The sequence below is a fragment of the Corvus hawaiiensis genome, chromosome 8 (genome assembly GCF_020740725.1).
Source record: "Corvus hawaiiensis isolate bCorHaw1 chromosome 8, bCorHaw1.pri.cur, whole genome shotgun sequence".
Lineage (NCBI taxonomy): Eukaryota > Metazoa > Chordata > Aves > Passeriformes > Corvidae > Corvus > Corvus hawaiiensis.
The window spans coordinates 37,587,159-37,608,030 of NC_063220.1; the positions used below are offsets into that span (position 1 = coordinate 37,587,159).

A 20,872-nucleotide genomic window follows, 5' to 3' on the forward strand; every position below is an offset into this window, starting at 1 on the left:
ACAAAAGATCTCCTCCTCTCCACACAAGCTGAAGACAGAAGGTGGGTACCAGTGTGAGCTGCAGCCAGGCCACATCCCCAGGCTCAGCATGGTCCCACGAGGATGGGGCACACACAAAGCTCCCCAGCTCTGACACAGGTTCTTTAGGCTGGGTGACTAAAAATTCCCTCCTTCCGCAGCAGAGCTGCCTCACTGAGGAGCCTGAACCCCACAAGGAATTATAAATAACAATGTGATTATCATAACAATGCAGCTGCACCACGATAATGATGCTGTGGAAAACCAGTACCTCAAAATACCCACACGAGAGTGAGCAGGATGACACAACCTCATCATGGGCTCCAGGTCGCACCTCCTCGTGTTTAAAGGACCCTTCTTCCCCCGTTCCCAGCTAACACTGAAGTGCTAACTCAAAACATGGGGAGTAATTCCCACCACCGCTCACATCTGCACCTTGGCCACGGCCACCCCAGAGGGTTAAACGAGTATTTGGGGGTGCACAGTTACAACCCTGCCTGTCAAGGCCTGTTCTCTTCTCCTGAGGTGCAGCTGGGCACAAGGAGCATCCATGGTTTTGGTTAAAGAATAAGATAATCAGCCAGGAAATCATCAGCTGGTTACTCCTCCACACTTAGAATCACAGAATCATGGAATGATCTGGCTTGGGAGGGACCTCAAAGCCCATCCAGTGCCACTCCTGCCATGGGCAGGGACACCTTCCACTGTCCCAGGCTGCTCCAAGCCCCAATGTCCAGCCTGGCCTTGGACACTGCCAGGGATCCAGGGGCAGCCCCAGCTGCTCTGGGCACCCTGTGCCAGGGCCTGCCCACCCTCCCAGGGAACAATTCCTTCCCAATCTCCCATCCAGTCCTGCCCTCTGGCACTGGGAAGCCATTCCCTGTGTCCTGGCCCTCCAGCCCTTGTCCCCAGTCCCTCTGCAGCTCTCCTGGAGCCCCTTCAGGCCCTGCAAGGGGCTCTGAGCTCTCCCTGGCGCTTTCTCCTCTCCAGGTGAGCACCCCCAGCTCTCCCAGCCTGGCTCCAGAGCAGAGGGGCTCCAGCCCTGGGAGCAGCTCCGTGGCCTCCTCTGGACCTGCTCTAACAGCTCCACGTGTTTCCCATGCTGAGGCCCCGGTCTGGGGGCTCCCTGCAAGCAGAAACTGCTAAGTGTCATAATTAACACTGATGAGACAAAACCACATCCACCTAAACCAGCAAAAAACCACCTCCCAAACCAGTTTGTTCATCTCCAAACTCCTCCTAAAGCACTTTGAAAGCCAACCAAAGCAAAGCAAATCTAAGCCTTCCCAAATCGAATCATGCCCTCCTAATGTTTGTGCTTTTACTCTCTCAGCTTTGCTGCCAAGGCAACAGTCACTATAGAAATCAGTCAAATAATCAGCTATTTCAGCAACTCCTCACCAAGAGCCAGGAAATCCTTTCAGAGGCAGTGGGTGTGTTCCACTTGCAACCCTCGGCACCCTTCTTGAACAGCCCAGAAAAGTTGGGATGACCCCTCGGTGAAAAGTTGAGTTTAAACGAGAGAGGTTTGTAAGCACAGCTGGGAGATACCATAACAGCATTCTGTCACTTGGAAAACTCTGAGGTTCACACTGATAATGTGTGTACACAAATAAGCAGGAGAAACCCAGCTGCTGTCAGGATTGAAGATTTAATGCTTTATAACCCAGCCCACCAGTGAATTCCCCAAGCTCCCTGACAAGCAGGGCTCACACAGAGACCGAGTGCTCCGGATAAAAGCTGGGAGCTCTCGTCCTGTGTTTTTAGAGCACAAAACAAAACTGTTCACAGCCTGAGTCACTGCTACAGTCACCTCCTCTCCAGGCACTTTATCATGGCTAACAATAACGCTCTGACACCTCAATAACTGCACATCCTGTACTTGACAAGCACCTCTGCACACCAATTTGCAAGGAAAGGGCACTGCCTGCCACAAATAATGTGCTGGATAGCCCTAACAAGCTCTCAAGCAGTGTTTCCCTCCCTCCAGGACAGCCCTGCCTCCAAACCAGCATCACCCCTTCTGTACCACAAACAAGCAAGAAGCTGCTGGCAGCGTAAAACGGGCCAGTAAAGCTGGGTTTGTGCTGGAAATACAAATATACACAAATAAAAAATAGCTGTAAGTATAACTATGAGGCACAGGTGGGCTCACAAGCTGCACAGAGCTCCCAGATAGGTTTCCAAGGTCAGCCCCAGATGGAAAACACTGGCCTGTGGACAGAAGGAGCAAGTGGAGTTACTGCTATAAAAAGTGAGAGGGGATGAAAATGCAAAGCAACACCCACATCCCCTGAACAGCTACTCACACAGCTTCAGAGAGAGGAAAAGCCCTGCCTGAATACTACATAAATCCCTGAGCAGCCTGGTTTTTTCTAAATTACTTGATGCCAAGAAGAAAAAAAAAACCCCTCACCATATATTTTCTATCCTAACTGAATTAAAAAAAAAACAACAAACAAACACCCAGAAATGAAAATCCACTCACGGGCTTAGATCTGGGTGTAACAGCTCAGAACACAAGCCCAAAGTTGAGCGGGGAGGATTTAAAGCCCAAAGTACTTGGAGCACATTTGGATAACCAAATAGATCCCACCTCCAGATGGGAACACCACCAGTGAGTATTTCCCTCCACGAGACTCCACCAGAGCTTGGAGCACCCTGGCCTAGTGGAAGGCGTCCCTGCCCATGGCAGAAGCTGAAATTGGATAGTCTTGAAGGCCCCTTCCAACCCAACCCATTCCATAATTTGGTGATTTAAAGCCCTGCATCTCAGCTTTCTTCCTGTCCCACCTTCCTGGTGCAGTAGTTATGGAAACCTGTGCACCCTGCCGAGGAGGCCTCACCTGCCCCGCGGGCTCACCCTGTGAGCAGTTGCTAGGCAGGGCTTTTGTTTTCCCACGAGGGAAATGCTGCTTCCAGCGACCTGGTGATGGGAAGGATGGAGCGGGGACGAGGGCAGGGCAGGTTTAAGTTGCAATTATTTCAGGCTGGGAAGTCACCCCAAGTCAGGGAGGCAGAGCCAGGCACCAGGCTCAGAGCCTTTCTGCCCATGCCAGGGGTAACCCAAGCACCCATCCCATTTTGTACTCCATTCCACAATCCTAACATCTCAATCCTGAAGTAATTCAACACCTGCAACAAAAGTGGGGCTAATATTGGCTTATTATTGAACATCCATGTTTCAGCTCCCCACCCCAAATGCAAAGGTGGGTGTGAAAATACCAACAGAACAACACAAATCTTCAAACATGAGTTTAGATTGGATATTGGGAAAAATTCTCCCCTGTGAGGGTGAGGAGGCCCTGGCACAGGGTGCCTAGAGAAGCTGTGGCTGCCCCTGGGTCCCTGGCAGTGTCCCTGGCCAGGTTGAACTTGGAGCACCTGTGGAAGTCGCTGCCCATGGCAGGAGGTGGAACAAGATGAGCTTTAAGATCTTCCAACCCAAACCATTCTGTGCTTTTATGAATAATCTGCTTAGAAACCAGGATCTTCAATGCTTCAGCAGCTTCCTACAGCAGAACCAACCCAACCAGCACCCCCAAACCAACCCACCCCCTTCGGGCACCGTGCCGTGCTCAAACCTTGCCCACGTGGGATCTGGACAGGAGCAGCGCTGAGTGTCTGTGGGCTCTGTGCTCAAGCAGCAGCAAGCTCTGGCCGCTGTCCCCAGCACAGCTGAACACACATCCCTGTGCTGCCTCGGGATCTGGGTCAGCCAGAGATAGGGCAGGGCTGGAAACAGAGCCCCGTGTCCCCGTGCAACCCCGCAGACAACTCCGGTACTGAGGAGCGCGGAGCGATGCTCGCCATCCCCCTGAGACTATCCAAACCTCCTCAGACTGATACACAAGCAACAAAGGGCCATCAAAGGAAAACAGATGAAACACTGGAAAGGCAGAAGGTTTTTTCCCTACGAGGCAGGGCAGAAGGATGGAAGCAGGAGAATAAGGGGACACTAAATGTTTGTGTTATGATCCATATTTTAACTCAGTGCAGGTGTTTTGGGAGGTTTTTTTACCTCCAGTGACTACCTAAAAGCCATTTGTTATCAGAAAGTTAGATTTGTGGGAAACCTCTGGGAATCTAAGTGGCAGCACGAATTTAAAATTTAAAAAATCATGGGACAGAAAGGGAAGTTGTGCCCAAGGAAACCGAGAGCAGTCTTGTGACTGATGGTAACGCGGCTCTGAAATGCAGACTCCAGTATAATCTGCCAAACCAGCCATGCAGATTAGGAAAAGGAAGCCTGGCAGAAACCACAGAGAAAACAGATCCTCACTGAAGACTTAAATCAGTCATTCAACATATTTTTTTAATATTAGGGTTTGTTACTGGCCATGTATGAGACAGTAGCCAGACCACAACAGTTGCTTCCTCCCAACTGCCTTTGCCAGGGTTGTAACTAAAGCAAAAGAAAACTAAGTTTACATGCTAGGATACCCAGTCTAGAATAATATTTCCATATTTCATTAGCAATATAAATATTTTATTTCAAATATCCTACTTTTGAAGTCCCAACACATCAGAGACACATCAAAAAGACTCCAAGCCTCCAGAGCTGAAATGTAAATATCTATAGATATTCATCCATGGTGCTGTTCTCTGCATTTCAGCTGTTACTTTTCATAAGCCCACCCAAAAGACACACCATCAACATCATTCATTTTCAACGCCCTTCCTCTTGGAAAACAAAACAATCCCTGGGTTTGCCTTCATTAATTTAGTTTCATGTGACACAGAGTGTCCCTTGGTCTGAAAGACAAAACACCACAGATATTCAAGATTACTTCTGGTATAAATAGCCTGGCTTTTTGAACACAGAACCCTTCTCTTTCCAGCAATACCTGCTCAGAGTTGCACCACAAATCAAGTAAGTCTCTTCAAGACAGGTATCTGCAGGATGGAGAGGAAGGCTTTTATTGCATAGTTGCTCTAGAAAAATCAGAAACACAGGAAAGGGAAGAAAAAGGAAAAAAATCCCAAACCATCTTGATTGCCAACGAGTTATGGGTGTACAGCCTGCATGGTGGGAATGTGTCTGGCTAGAGCCAGATCTCCTGACAATGCAGATGAACTGTCCTGGCATTTTCCTTTTCGTGGTTATGCCACAAGCAGGAAAAACCCTCTCGGTTTATTTGCTGAATTCCAGTCCCTTTCTTTCCTCTCCATCACAGGAAGCCAAATCCCTCTGTTTGCACAGAGTTCTGCCACTGCTGGCCTTGGCCTTGATGACAAAAACAGGCTCCAGCAAACCCAGTGTGGCTGGGGACACAAATCCTCCCCTTCCCAGTCCAGCCATCCAGCACCTCCTCCTCCTCCAGCAGCCACAAGGAGGGTGCCAAACAGCTTCAGAGCAGCTCTGGACCCTGCTCCAAGGGTCCTGCTTTTGCATTTCACAGGTGATTTCATCATTGTTGCTCGGTGTTTCGGGCACTGAATGCGACACTTTGATGCTTCAACAAAATTCGGATTTCAGACTTTGGTCTCCAGAAACCCAATCCAATTCCTCCCTCAGTGCTGCGAAGTAGCTTTATCTGTGTGTCAGACTATTCCTACTCATTGCATCGACTGTTCCTACTCAGCTGCTCCCAATCCATGTCAGTGACACTGCTCCCATCGATGATCCTGTGACACCAGCAAATCCTGCTTAAATCTTGCTGCTGACAACAAGTGGGCACTGAACCCAAAGAGCAGGAATACACAAACATCCTCCCTGAAACATGAAGCATTCCTTACAATTTGAACTGATAGATGATTTAAGATTACAAAGTAACACTGAAAATGCTCTTCCTTCCACACTGAGTGATGGTGACAGTGCGTGTACCACCAGGTACACATCAAACAACTTCCCAGACCACAAACAGAGTCACTTCAAGTCAGTAAGGTGTGTTCAAAGGCTGCAAAATATGTTTTACATATTCCCCTCAGCACAAAAGTTATGATCAATTAGGTTCACAAAGAAGGAGAAATAAGGAAAGGTAAAAACTCAGATCTCGCCATCTTACTGTTCTGGAAATTATGAATATTTCAACAACCACCTGAAAGCCTCAGAAGTAAATTCCTCCTGCAGACACATCCAATTACCTCTAAATTCCTCTTCTAGTGGCACACTTGAGGCACAGGAGATGTGCCTGTGCCACACTGTCCAACATCTCTATGGAAGTGTCCATCAGCCGCCTGGTTACGGACAATGCCAAGGATTTCTGGAATAGTGGCTCTCAGCCATCCTTTCTCCTGCAGGCAGCCACTCCATGACCTGGCACACCGAACAGGAACGACTGGAGGGCTGGGTAACAGATCCACAGGCTGAACTGGTAGGATTTGAACACATCAATTAGATCCATTCCAAAAGTAACCTGCAATTCCAGCCAAACAAGTGAATCTCAGCCGGAGGTGCCGGCTAAGTGCGACCAGCCTGTGTTCATGCCATGGAAATTAAGCTATGTTTAAAAATAGAATCCCAAAATGGTTTGGGTTGGAAGGGATCTTGAAGTTCAGCCAGTGCCACCCCTGCCATGGGCAGGGACACCTCCCACTGTCCCGGGCTGCTCCAAGCCCCAATGTCCAGCCTGGCCTTGGACACTGCCAGGGATCCAGGGGCAGCCCCAGCTGCTCTGGGCACCCTGTGCCAGGGCCTGCCCACCCTCCCAGGGAAGAATTTTTTCCTAATATCCAATCTAACCCTACTCTCTGTCAGTTTAAAATGGAACAATATTTCACCTTCCAAACCCCCCCACCTGGGGAACGCTGTTGTCCACCACTCACCCACAGCCCATAAAACTGTTGCAAAGCAACCCAAAACAGACTGCAAAGCTCAGCCAGCACTTTGTCCACCCTTCACAGCCAGAAATAACTAAAAATACTTCAATCAGATGCCTCCTGAGATGGGGGGCATGTGATCCCTCTTGTCAGAAGGGACCGAGGGGTGTCCAGCTGCCAGCACAAGACACAGCCTTGAGCAAACTTTCCTTACCAGTCTAAACACTTCCTTTTAACTAAAAGAAGGCAACCCAAAACTTGCACTGCAAGACACCCTCCTGCAGATGTGTTTCCTCTCGTGAGGCTTTAGGCAGGAGGGGCTAAGAGCTGATCCCATTCCCTCCATCCACCCCAGCACGAGCACCCGCTTTATGAGCGCACCACAAGCGCGGCTCCCCGCGGGGCACCCGCCACACGCTGCTCCCAGCAAACACAGCCAAGTGCTGAGATAATCTCCGTTGGTTCAGGCACTCAAAAGCCACATCCACCCTTGGAAAAACAATTAATAAAAGTCAGCATTCTGTCCCAGGAAGTGGCCACGGGAAGTAACCATTTAATCGACGAAGGGACGCCTGTCACTTCGGAAGGATCGCTGCGAAACCAAGCGTGGGTTTCACAGCTGCTGCTACACAAACAGTTAACGTGCAACAAGGAGCAGCCCTGCTCTTACGGCAGCCAGAATTGCAGGAACCCAGCGGCTCTGTTCTCCTTCCAGAAAGAGGAACCCAAACAAATCAACCTCCATCCCTTCTGTGGCAAAGTACCGCATGACCCGCCAGCTCCAGAGGCATCTGGCTTAAGCATCTTGAATTATTTGTTGTTGTTAAGTATCAGCAGAGGACAGGGAGGGAGAGGAGGAAGGATTTCAATCTGCAGTCACGTGCACGCCATAGCTCTCTGCAAGCAGATGGCTGAAGCTCAGATTAGCAAGGTATTAAGGAGAGCAAGGCAGGGACACCGATGAGGTGCTGCTTGAAAATAGCCCCACTCTGACCTATCTCCTCTCCCAGATGGATCAGGAGATCCACAGCCATGGCTCTGTGCTCACAGCGAGCCATGGCTCTGTGACTGCTGGGGAAGGATAGGAGATGGCAAGAGTACTGGAAAAAGCTGCTGAGGTTGAAGATAAAAGGGGAATGACCAAGTAGATAACGAAGCAGCAGCTATGCAGGGCAGTGTGATGCTCCTTTCCATCTCCCTGCAGCAGAGCCACACAAGAGCTAGCTGGGAATAAGCACTTCCCTTAGGTAAATTCTCAGGAGACACAATCCCTAGGGACGTCCAGCAGGATCCAATATCCCTGCTGTGTGCCTGAGTAAGCAAACAAAAAAGGGGAATGACAATTCTGCTGCTGCTTCTGATGTGCAGGGGCTCCTCCTGTCCCTGGGGTAGCGGGAGCAGGAGGGGTGAGGTAGGATGTTCTGGTACTGCAGCAGTTCATCTGGGGGTTTGGACTGGATGTGGGGAAGGAATTGTTCCCTGTGAGGGTGGGAAGGCCCTGGCACAGGCTGCAGCAAGCTGGGATAGTGGAAGGTGTCCCTGCCCATGGCAGGGCTTGGAACGAGAGGATCTTTAAGGTCCCTTCCAACCCAAACCAGGCTGGGATTGTGTGATCTGACAAGGAGCCCGTGAGGCAGGACACTGGGAAAAGCCCATGCAGGCACCTCCTGACAGGCTCCACGGCTCCCCAGCATTCCCTCCAGGCCTGGGAAATGCATATGGGCCTCCTGAACACATCAGCAACCAGCATATTTTAGGAGTACAAAACAAATAAGGGCCAGCTTGCCACAGCTGCTGCTTTACCCACCCAGCCCACGGTCAGACTTGCTCTACAGGGCTGCCCTTGAGCTGTGCTCTGACACGCAACTTTTAGAGAAATCTCCAAGATCTCCTAAACCTGATAAAATACAACATTTTGGTAAGAGGCTATTAAAAAAATAATAAAATCTTCCGTGTAGAAAGATCATGAAAATTCATTGTGAGTCCTCCAGGAATGCCAGAGCTCCTCCCGCAAGCAGCGCAGAGCTGTTGTGCATTGTAAATGTTGAAATGACTAATGGTGGGAAAAATAAAAGTGGTATTCTGGAAACAAGACCAAGTGCTATGAGTGTTCACACCAAAAGATATTAAACAGTCACAGAAGTTCAAGTTTGGGGTTTGATTAGGTCTTTTTGTTTTGCTTGTGTGGTTTTTAGAGGTAAGGGTGGGGCTACCAGAGATAGCACAGGATATAAATACACATGAGATTCTCTTTTAAGAGTAAATATATTATTATCTGTCCTCAGGCATTGCAAAAGCTTTTCACTGGGTCTGAAAATAACCTAAATTCACAAGTATCTCATGTGGGTGAGGGGATAAAAGTACTGTAGCAAATATCCTGATGAAATATGCAGCTCACCCTGCGTGGCACCACAACAGCGCTGACAACGAGGGTCTAACTCTAGGTTTGATTTCACATCAGCAGTGAAACAATGTGGGGACTGGAATTTATCTGATCCTGAAACAAACTTCTGCTGGTCTGGATCGGTCTGAAATGTAAGACATGCCACATATGGCACCACATAAATTCAGATTTGATGGGGACACAGTTGAGCTCAGCCCAGAAAAGCCAGCATCTCCTGGACAGCACAAGGAGACCATGTTCCTATGTGGTTTTGGGATTTCTTGCCCTCCCCAAACATCATCTGCAGGAGACAGGTTGCCAGCAGCAGGGCTTGCAGGCTCTCCTCCCTTTCTGGAGGAGCAGGGAGGAAGGAACAATATTCAGAAAGCTCTCGAGAAGCAGTGGAACAGCCCCTGGGGTATGGAGTGGACACAGCGCCAGCCCAAAAATCAGGAAACCTGGAGCTCCTTAGCCCACTAAAAGCCAGGTTTTGCCAAGTAACCAATTTCCTTACACTCTCCATTAAATAAAACATGAAGGGCAGGCAGAGACATAAAATATGAATGCACACACATCCGAAAGCAACAGGCCCTGCTACTGTAGGTGCTGCATAAATCATTGAGGACAAAGGGACTTGTGTCCCCTAACGGAGGGCACAGAATTTGGGGTCAGTCAGCAGGCAAGGGAGTCTGATATTAAAAAGTGTTGCATTTATATTTGCCTTTGTGAGCTACACTGCCTAAAAGTAGCAGAAACCACTTTAGTTCATGTATTATTTAGTCAGGCCAGATGGGTGAAAGGCAGAACCAAGCCTCGAGACAAACATCAGATGATTTCGGTGTGGGTCTCCACCAAACATAGCACTTGGAATGGGATGGCATGCACAGAATCCCAGAATGTTCTGGAAGGGATCTTACCTCCAGTTCCACCCCTGCCATGGGCAGGGACACCTCCCACTGTCCCAGGCTGCTCCAAGCCCCAATGTCCAGCCTGGCCTTGGGCACTGCCAGGGATCCAGGGGCAGCCCCAGCTGCTCTGGGTAGTCCCTGGGGACACTCACTGGAAATTCAAACCAAAACGCTCCTTTCTGTCTGATTTCCCTGCCTGGGGCCACGACAGCAGTTCTGAAGTGCACTGCTGAAACTCACTGCTGTTACCTGTTTTCCAGAGCTTTGCCACGCAAACACAACGTCTTCACAATTTCAAGTGTTAGCAGTTACAAGTATTGCTTTGGCAAATTTCTCTAGGGAAGAGTAATAGCTACTTATGGAAAACTTGCCCCCAGTCACTGCCATCTCCTTTGTCTTGAGATTTTTTTATTTCAGGCAGCTGACTGACAAATAACACTGCTGTTTACAATGCACAACACCTTCCCTCTTCTGCGTTGGTACAATTTGCTTCGAAAGGCACAGCAGCTTTCAGACAACTGGTGGCAGACAACAACCTCCAAGTTCAGTCATGACAACTCTGTATCTAGTTGAAAAACCACCCTCCACCTTGAAGAGTAGGCCCAAAGTATTTCTGGCCTACCTTTTTACTACTCTGTATTTACGAAGTAGACTTGAGGTGACTTTGCAGCCAGATGGATGAGCTCAGGATGAAGCCTGTGCTCAGCTGTGTAAGTGAATTCTCTAGGACAGGACACGCAAAGCTCCAAGCCAGTGGTGCTCAGGTCTTCCAAGGACTTCACACTGCTCTTTCCTACCTCACAGGACTACAAAGCTCAACAGGTCCCCACTGAAGACCCAGAAATAGACACGTCTGCCCTAACACAACTTGTGGCTGCCTCCTCCTCTGATTAGCCAGAGGTTCAACAGAACTGAACGTCATCTTCATGCCCAAAGTTATTTCTGAGTATAAAATCACTTCACAGACTCCCAGAATGGTTTGGGTTGGGAGGGACCTTAAAGCCCAACCAGTCCTACCCCCTGCCACGGGCAGGGATACCTTCCACTATCCCAGGGTGCTCCAACCTGGCCTTAGACAGATGGAGCAGCCACAGCTTCTCTTTGCAGCTTCTGCTCACCAGTTTTCAAAGGTACTTTTTAGACAGGACTCCCTCCCTGCTTCAAAGCTCGGCATAAAACTGGATTTATTGATGCAGCCCCGTGACTCATCAGCAGAGCATGGAGACAAACTGTTATGTGCAGGAATCTCACAAAATCAGGAAGAAATAAAGAAACTGGGAAGAAAAATCAGGAGCATTCACCTGAAGCTGAGACCTAGACAAGAACCAGCAGGAGTGTTTGTGCTCTGGCTTTTCTCCTCTTGATTCTCCTTTCCATCCCGGTAGAGTCTGCTCTTCCCTCTCTGCTTTGCTCCGTGAGGCCCCTCCCAGCCCCACGTGTCAGACCCTTCCCAGCCCAGTGGCACAATCCAGATGAAAAGTCACCAGCATTAGGAGAAAGCGGAGAGGCTCTAAAACCAGGGAAGTGCCAAATCACCACCAGAAAGAGAGGACAGAGTATTTTCAATAACTTTGTGGTGTCTGCTCATCCTCCTCCCTGCCCAAAAGAAGAATCAGTGTGAAAGGATCCCAAGAACTGTAAATAAATGATGACCCTGTTCATCAATGAGCTCAGACTGCAGTGAAATGAAAGCCACAGCATGCTGGCTCTGTAATCACTCAGAATAAACCCCTCCAACGGGATCACTCCTGTGCTGATGGCTCAATTATGCCTGGGCAGAACGTTACACAACATTAAACATTAACAAAAGTCTGAGCCTGGGTCACTCTTCTCCCACATAAATCCAAACCAGTAACCCAGTGCTCTTAGCTTAAGTAACCCCAAATTACCAGATCAATTCTTTTCCCACCTCTCCCTTCACATCTGGTAAAAGCCAAGCCATCACACACAGGGAAAAATGTCTGCAAACAGTCCCTTTGCTGCACCTTTGTACTGTTATCATTTAAAATACACATGGTTTGGGAGAGGGTTGTGATGTAAATTTAGTAGCTCAGAAATCAAACCGGGGCAAACTGTTCTGGGCTATCAGAGTTCACTCTCACCTCCCCTTCTTCACTCTAAAATCCTATTCCCAGCAAACAGCTGCACCACTTCTGTTTCCTGAAGCAGCAAGGAGATCCGTGAAGGCAAACACAGCAGAAAGTTGCTTTCATTTCTCATTCAGCTTTTGCAGTATCATTTTCCATAACTTCACCAGGACTAGCGATCCCCTCACCACCTGAAAAATCTGTCCACTCTCTCTCTGCAACTGTATCAACACAAACTAAAGTTTCTCAAGGTTTGCCCAGGTCAGATCACAGGATCCCAGGATGGCTCAGGCTGCAGGGAGCACAGTGGGCATCTGCTCTCTCCTCCCTGCTCCAGCAGGGCCATCGCGGAGCACAGGCACAGCACTGTGTGCACACAGCTCTGCAACAGCCCCAGGGAGGAGAGCCCAGAGCCTCTGTGGCCAATGTGCTCAGGGCTGGGCACTGCCCAGGGCAGCAGTTCTGCCTCCTGGGCAGGGCAATTGCTGGGCTCAGGCCCTGCCCGGTGCTCTGGTGCCATTGCTGGGCCCCGGAGCAGAGCCCGGGCCCTGCTCGGAGCCCTCCCTGCAGCCAGGGACAGCCAGGGCTGAGGGCCCCTCTCAGCTGGGGCTCCTCTCGAGGCTGAGCAGCCCCGGCTCCCTCAGCCTGTGCTGGGCACGGAGATGCTCCAGGCCCTTGCTCAGCTGCGCAGCCTCCGCCGGCCCCGCTCCAGGAGCTCCCTGGCCCTGCTGTGCTGAGGAGCCAGGGCTGGACACAGCACTCCAGAGGTGCCTCCAGGGCTGCCCAGAGGGGCAGGATCCCTCCCTGCCCTGCTGGGAATGCTCTTCTGTCCTGCTGCCCCCAGGATCCCATTGGCCTCCTTGGCCCCAGGACACTCTGCAGGCTCAGGGACAGCTCGGTGTCCCCCAGGACCCCCAGGACACTCTGCAGGCTCAGGGACAGCTCGGTGTCCCCCAGGACCCCCAGGACACTCTGCTGGCTCAGGGACAGCTCGGTGTCCCCCAGGACCCCCAGGACACTCTGCTGGCTCAGGGACAGCTCGGTGTCCCCCAGGTCCTTCCCCTCAGAGCTGCCCCAGCAGGGACCCCCCAGCCTGTGCTGGTGCCTGGGGTTGTTCTTTGTTGCTTTAACCTAAGTACAACATCCAAACACACTGAGAGAGCTGAACAATGCCAGGATTTAGGTGGGGTGTGACCAGTTTAGAACAGACAAACCAATGTCCCCAGAGCAAAGCAGGTGGCTGAGATCAAAAGAGAAAATTTCAAAACACCAAAGGAGTTAGAAATAATATGGAAAAAACCCCAGAGAGCTGGGAAGATGAAAAAACTGAAATCAAAGTTGCACCGGAACTCATTAGCTGGTGGTCTTCCAAATAAATCTTTCTCTTTAAGCATCTCCTTGATGCTTAATACCCAACAATCCCAAAGCATCAGCTTCTCCAACACAAATAAATTGGAGTTAAATGTGCTTAGTTTCATTGTTTAAAAAAAATAAATCAAGTATTACAACATCCATATTCTTAGTGGTGAAAAATCTGCTTGACTGCTGATCTTTTAAATTTACAAGAAAACAGTGTTATATCTATCACTGGGAACAATGAATTTTTACTCCTGCTTATGAAAAGCAGCCCAGTAATTCATGAGAAATCATGCTGAAGTGTTTGAAACATAACTGAGTAAAAATACCTGCTTGTCTTCAGGATTCTTTTTCAGAGGTTGAAGTGTAACTTCAATTCTTAAATTCACTTTGGTAAAGGTAAACTCTGACTTGATACTGAATTCCACCTTGTATCCACAGCTCCTTGAAAAGAATAAATGCTGTTTGTCTTCCAATCATTTGCCCAGGAGATGTGTTATGTGACACGTTTTCTGTACTAAATATTAGATAAACATTCTTTAGCTATGATGAATAACTGCTGTAGTCCCTTCACCACGCCCTGTGCAGGGAGTGCTTGGTACAGGACGCATCCTGGGTTTTAGCATCCATCTAGGATGGATTTCCAGGATATCTGAAATGCCCCTGGATATTTCTGAACGCTGAACAGGATGGGTCACTGTTTATCAGTGTGTGGCTGGGAGTGCTACAACAACAGGAGCTGTACTAGGGAACAGCAGGAGAACTCAAACTGTTCTCAAGGCTGATAAAGAGTTAAAAAACATTAAAGAAAGCAAGTAAAAATAAACTCAAACCCCAAAAACCAAAGACAAAAAAAGCAGCAGGAAACAAACTTTTCAACAAGGAAAATAATGCTTTTCCTAAGTGGATTTTAGAAATTCAGTTGATTTAGAAAAGGCAACAGAAAATATATCAAAAGGATCAGTGATAACCAGAAGGAACAGTGAGAAACACTGAAGGTTGGTGACAAAATCAACCCACTTCCTAAAAGCAACACTCCAAAAGACCACGGTTTCTAAAGCACAAGTTATTTACCCTTGGCTTGTCTGTTGACTCTTTCTCCTGACACTTCACACATTTATTGCAAAATAAAGTCTCTTCTGAGAGTGTCATATTACACATTCACATTCAGGGAAATCACGCCCCCAGCACTTTTTGGTTTTGGTTTTTTTTTCCAAGCAGAACTCTCCCCATAAAACAGCAGAATAAGAACAATTCAAACAGCAGAGTAAATCTCCTTAAATCTTTGTCCTTAACTTGGGCAGACTAACCCAGATGACCTTGGCTGCAGCTGGAAGTTTAAACCCAACCTTTCCAAAGGGAGCATTCCTGAATTCCAGTCCCTGCACACCTGGACTCGTGTCACCTGTGCCAGCAGAGCTCAACAAGCTTTTCTCAGAGGCATCCTCCTCCTCCTCTCCTGTGCCTGGGTGATTCCACGGTTTGTCTTTTCCGGGTTTTCTGCAGGCACACAAGCACAAGCAAGTCCTTCCCCTTTCGGTGGCAGCAGCGAGTTGTGAGAGCATCCCGGCTGGGTGTTGAAACCATACCTCACATTTCCTAATCCGCCTTTCTATTTTTAACCAGAGTCATTTCCCCCACCTCCTTTGCCATGCAGACAGCTGCAGAAAGCAGCTGGAGACAACAGAGTGCTCCATCAGGGCAATTTTCCAGGCGAAAAACCATCCTCAGGCCAGAGGCGAGTGCACAAGGGGCAGCACAGACACTCCCAAGGTGTGTTCCTTCTCCTTGTCCCTTGTGGCCACAACAGCTCTGACTGCACACAGAGTGTGGCAACCTGGTTGCCCAAGGGACCATGGCTCACCTAAACTGGCTGAGAACCCAGTCAGCACCTTTTGTCCCTAAAAACTCAAAGGAGAGAGGCTTAAGTGAGGATCCACAGTGTGGATCTGCTCCTGTGCTGGGCTGCCCCGGACAGGGAGGAGGGACCACCCTGCCCTCTGCAATCCAGTGCCACCACCTGATACAGCACTTGGGAGCACCTGCTGGGGTGTCCCCAGTACAGAGACCTCCTTCCACAAGCTCACACCTCCTGGGAAAAGGGCTGGAGTCACCTTCTCCTCCAGGTCTGGATATCTCCCCCCTCAGGCACTCAGTCTCAGGTGTAACCCAGACGCACAGCAACCTCTGAATTCTCTCCTCACATGGAGAGCAGCTTTAAAAAACTCAGCTTTAAAAAGCTAATGTGCAGCCAGGCTGTAAAGTCAACCAAGCAAAAAGGGCACTTTCCTGAGCAGCAGGAGCAGTTTGGAGCTCTCAGAGGCGGCTGGAAAGCCGGGCAGGCAGAGCACAGGCTGTGCAGGGCGCTGAGCCGTGCCGAATGGCACACAGCACTTTGGGCACGGGCTCTCACTGGAACTGAGCTCCAGGTTTCTGAGCTGTGCCCTCCAAGGAATTGTTTGGACCCCTTTCCTCCCCGGAGATGCCTGAAAATCCCCTTGTAGGACCAGGCAGACCTTTGGCAGAAGACAGCCAGGCTGAGAGCTTGGCACCGAAAACACACCCAGCTTAGGGGGGAAAGGCACAACTCCAACACTCAGGGAGCTTAGAGGAGTTTAGCTGGAAGTTCTGAGTCATGCTCTTGGACATGGGCAACTAGAATAGCTTAAGCCCTTCTTGAGCCCGTTTTCTTTTGTTCAGGCAAAAGCTGCAAACATCACAAATGAAGCTCCTCCTGCTGTTGTCCATGTGCTACAGATTTGCCATACTTTAGGTTACTCACACAAAACAGACTCGATGCCAACGCGATCGATCAAAACGTAAAGCAAATGCAGACAGGACTGCACAGATTCTATGTATTAAATGCCTCAGAGAAACCCATCTCTTACGTGGCTACAGAAACAAAAGTCATCTGAAACAGAAGTCTGGTGTGGAATTAAGTGCAGCAAGACCCACAGCAAATCTTCCCAGCTCAAACGGATTCGAATCACAGGATGCCAGGAAATGAAGCTGCTGAGCAAAACACACCATCGGCCATGAGCCCAAGTGAATTTACATTTCATTAATGAATGACAGTGCTTACAGGTAAGTAAATGCTGTTTTTCCCCTCTGCCTTAGCTGAAGCTGCTCTCTTAGGAAAAAGACCGCAGGGAGCAGGCCCTCTCCCCTCATTAATCCACTGGACTACAGCACTTTGTTAACAGGCACAGAAACCACGGCAGCAGCAAACACCCACACGTGAAACCAAGATCTGCAAGTAATTTCACTTCCTACCTTCTGGAAAACGGGAGTTTCAGGGGCAGGAAACCTCTTCAGCAGCTTTTACAAGCACTGGGCCCGTGGGTTAATGATTTACCTGACAGTACTGGAAGCAGATTAGCTTAGATAAGAGTGGTTTTGTTATGGTCTGTTTTCCTGCCTTTGTCTGCATAACCAAATCAACTGGCAAATGAAGGAGGCAGGGTATTACTTGACAGAGCAGGAAGAAATTCATGCTCCTCTAAGTTTGCTCACACCATCCTGCTTTAAAAAACCATTTTTTATATAGACACACATGCCCATCTGTACACACACAGCCCAAAAACCAACGCCTGGAGTAGCTGTTCTGTGTGTGTACACTTGTGTGCGCACATACACAAATGTATGTATAAAAAATACACACAGATGAACTACTGCAGGCAGTTTGGTTTAGTTTCTTCCCCAGAAGTAAAAAAAACCCTTGACTCATCGCTCTAAATCTATTAGAAAGCTTCCAGATTAAAGCATTGAGTTCCAAAGAGGTTTAGGATGAGAAGAAAAGGCGGCTATGCCCGAAACGCACAAATAGGATCACAGCCCCTGGAAAGACTCCTCAGCGGATCCCGGGCGCAGCTCACGGATAAAGTTCTGTTCCCCTGCTGCAGCGCCTGCAGCTCTCCGAGAGGATTTCTGCGCTCTGCCTGTGACTCACGGGCTCTGCTCCACACCCAGGGCCAGCCTGCTGTACAGCCGCAGCACTCACGCTGTGGGGCAGCGGTGACACCGTGACACACACGGAGCACGCACGGGCACACGGCACTGCCCAGGCACAGCCTCTCTGCAGCCTCACAGAAAGTCTGAAACACCTTCTTGCTCTTGCTGTTTCATACAAACACTGCAACCGCCCTGGGGATACCTGGCAGCACTCAAGGGGGAGGTCAGGCGTGGGGAGAGCTGCCCGAGGTGGCAGAAGGGACAGCAGATTGTCCCTGGCTTTCAGTCTGTGCAGGCAACGCCGTTGCCACGCTGTGTAATTCTGGTTATCTCCCGCAGGTGTATTGCAAACAAACCTCCAAACCCAGAAACCACAGGGAGATTCCGTGCCCCAGCAGGAGATAAAGCTGCCTGATGGAAACACACCCCTGACACAATCTGGGGGACAAGCCAGGGGGACTCACGGGCACCTCACTGCTGTCCCACGTGCTGGCAGCCTGGTTGGCTTCTAGGAAAAAAGACCCCAAGCTAAACTAAAGGCTAAGATTAAAACCAAAAGCAGCAAACAAGAAAGTAAGCACAGGCTTAAGCGCCACTTCAAAAAAAGTCACCCGAGCAAAAAGACAACCAACTCCCCAGAGCTGTGCTGTCGATCTGACTGTGTCGAAGTCCCTCTGTCGCTTCCCAAACGCAGCCCCCGGCCCACCAGCAGCAGCCAAACACGCCTTTGCTCTCAAACGGGACCATCCGGAGAGGAGAGCTACTCACTCCTGGAAATCAGGCGGCAGACAGCAGCAGGTAACACGGCTTTTCCCCTTCAGCTGCAGGCAGACGCGCCGCTCCCGGCAGCAGGACGGGGACACGGCGGCGGCGCGGCCACTCCCGGCCCCGCGTCTCCTTCGCCAGCCCCGACTTCCTTCGCCTTCAAAGTTGCCTTTCAACTTTCCCCGGGCTGGGCTTCGTCAGTGCTCCTTTCCCAGCCGCTCGCCAGCCCCGCGGGAAGCGCCTGCGGAGGGAAATCGGGAGAGGTGAGCGGAGAGATCCAGAGGGGATGGAGCGACCGCGCTCCCGCCGCTCCTTCCCCGGGCGCGCCCGTGCGTCAGCACCGGCAGAGGAGGGGACGGAGCGCCCGCGGCAGGAGGAACAGCGCGAGGAGGAGGAGGAGGAGGCCGGGAGTGCCAGCCCGGCCGCGGGTGGTGCAACAGCTCCGGGCAGGGCTGTTCTGCCGGCAAACAGCGCCTAAAACACGGGGAAGTGGGTTTATCACCGAAGTTCAGTCTGTTCATTCCTACTGTACGCACGTAACGCTTTCATTTAAGTGTCGCTTTTGGAGGCTGAAAAAGTCACTGCAGGGAGGGAAGATTAATTTTTCCAATATACACGAGTACCAGATGTTAAGTCCTACCCTAAAAAGAAAAAAAAACCTCCACCGAAAAGTCGTGTTCCACCACACTAACACAAAGCAAAACAACCAATTCCCCAAGCTTTCCATGAATTTTTTGGCTCCATCCCACTGCTGCCACCAGCAGCAGAGTCCCTGGCCGGGCAGCATCTCCCGTCCCCAAGGGCTGGCATCCAGCCTCTCTCCCGAAAGTCACAGCAAGGACTGGAAGCACACAGGACCTCCGGGCACACAGATCCAGCGGGAAAGACTGGTGAAAGCATCCCAGGTGAGACAGAGCAGAGGATGTCTGCTGGCCGCTGCCTTGGGACAGCAGGGAGCTGCTGTAATTCAGTACAAAACCACAACACAAAGCAGGCTGAGTCACATGTTGGGAAGACTGACGGGATGAGCGGCGCTGGCAGTGTTTTCCAGCAGAGCACGGACTCTCCCGAGTCTGCTGGCTGCTGGATCCAACAGAGACACTGTCCAGGAGTGAAGTCAGAGGCGTAGGAAGCAAGCCTGCTTCCACTCCACAGATGAAATAATGTGGAAATTAAAAACTAGGCAGCGGCATTAACAAATAGCAGCATCAGGTTTTCTGAGCTCCATCCCGAGAGAGGGAGCCTGTTGCCAGGAATACCGAGGAATCTGCAGAGCCACATCGAAGAAGCACAGGGTGGAAAAAAGTATTTTCAGAAGCTGCACACAGAAATCCTTCCACACTCATCCTGTCATACAGAAAAAGAGTATTTTAAAGGAGTAGCTGCTTCGGGGTTTTTTAATAGATCCATGCCCCTGGACACGGCCCAGCAGTGCTTGTTCCTAACACATGGAAACAGCCAAGTATCCAGTGGAACAATGTGCTCACCATCAGCTCCTCCACAAAGTTTAGACACCTAAAAATGGCCCATGGTCAAATTCAACTCAGCCCATTTTATTTAAAATCTGAGGAGTGACGGGAAGTGTGGATGAGCCACCAGAGAGCTCCTTTTTTTTTTTTTCCCAGCAGTCTTTTAGTAACTGGGCTCTGTAATACTCGACAGATATCATCTGCCCAAGCTGGCCCTGCTTTCCAGGGGAGCTTCTGGAGTGAAACTGGTAACTGCTCAGTACCTAAAGATTTCTGAGACATTATTCAATCGGTACCAACCCTGTAAATCCCTCCCACTGACAATATATATAAGGAACCTACAGCCTAATTAGAAGACAGGGCACAGGCCAAGGACTCCGTGTTATGCTGACAACACTCGTGTCTATTTCGGGCCCTCACACACCTCTCAGGGCAGCAGAAGTCACCTGGTGAGGCCAGAGACCAACTCAGTAACTCCCTCCTGACAAGAAATGGGTTCCTATCTGACAGAAATGCTCTTGTGTTACTCCAGCAGATCTTGGCAGTACTTTTCCCCCATGATCCAGGCCTGTGTGAGTTCAGTGACCTCAAGGCACATAACAAAGCCAGCTCTGTTCTCCCACGAGTCAGGTGGGGCCAGAAGGGAGAAGAGAAGACAGTTTGACGAGTATTACAGGTAATTAAAAGGGAGCTTTGGGAACACCTTTCCAACAGTGGTGCATTTAAATACTTCATGTGTCCAGACAGATACAACGTAACACCCTCTAAAGCCCCACACAAAAAGAAACACAATGAACTCTTCCACAGGACGTGCAAAGGAGGGGTATTTTTCTCCTACACAATCCAGCCAGGACATATTTAGCCTAAGGGCTTCGAGAGAGGACAGCCTGAGCTGATGACATAATTTTCTTTCTATAGGACCGAATATCTGGGAGTACTGCTCACAGTTCAGTGCCTGCTGCTGTTTCACCTCCATCCTGCTTCAACAGGAAGAGTGACAAGGACCCAAAAAACGCCTGAAGAACAGAGATTGCCACAGAGATGTTGCTTCTTTCCCCACCAGAACATGAGCAGTGTGACACAAAAACTAGATTTGAGGTTGTCTGGTGGTACTGAGGAGAAAGAGCTGCTACCAAGCTCCAGTGCTGATGTGTCTTGATCATTCAAGCACCA

At 49.8% G+C, this 20,872-nt stretch overlaps 1 protein-coding gene across 4 annotated transcripts in view; it reads right to left on the bottom strand.

The window, feature by feature from the left end:
- The window catches only part of SGMS1 (sphingomyelin synthase 1), a 97,656-nt gene that overhangs the window by 16,724 nt on the left and 60,060 nt on the right, over positions 1–20,872 (bottom strand). For 3 of the 4 annotated variants that reach the window (XM_048311063.1, XM_048311064.1, XM_048311065.1), the window contains one exon: positions 18,234–18,471. The gene's annotated coding sequence lies outside the window, so the exon portion shown is untranslated. Of the gene's footprint in view, positions 1–18,233; positions 18,472–19,088; positions 19,177–20,872 lie in introns of those variants that run through there. The other variant, XM_048311066.1, reaches the window with a different exon arrangement.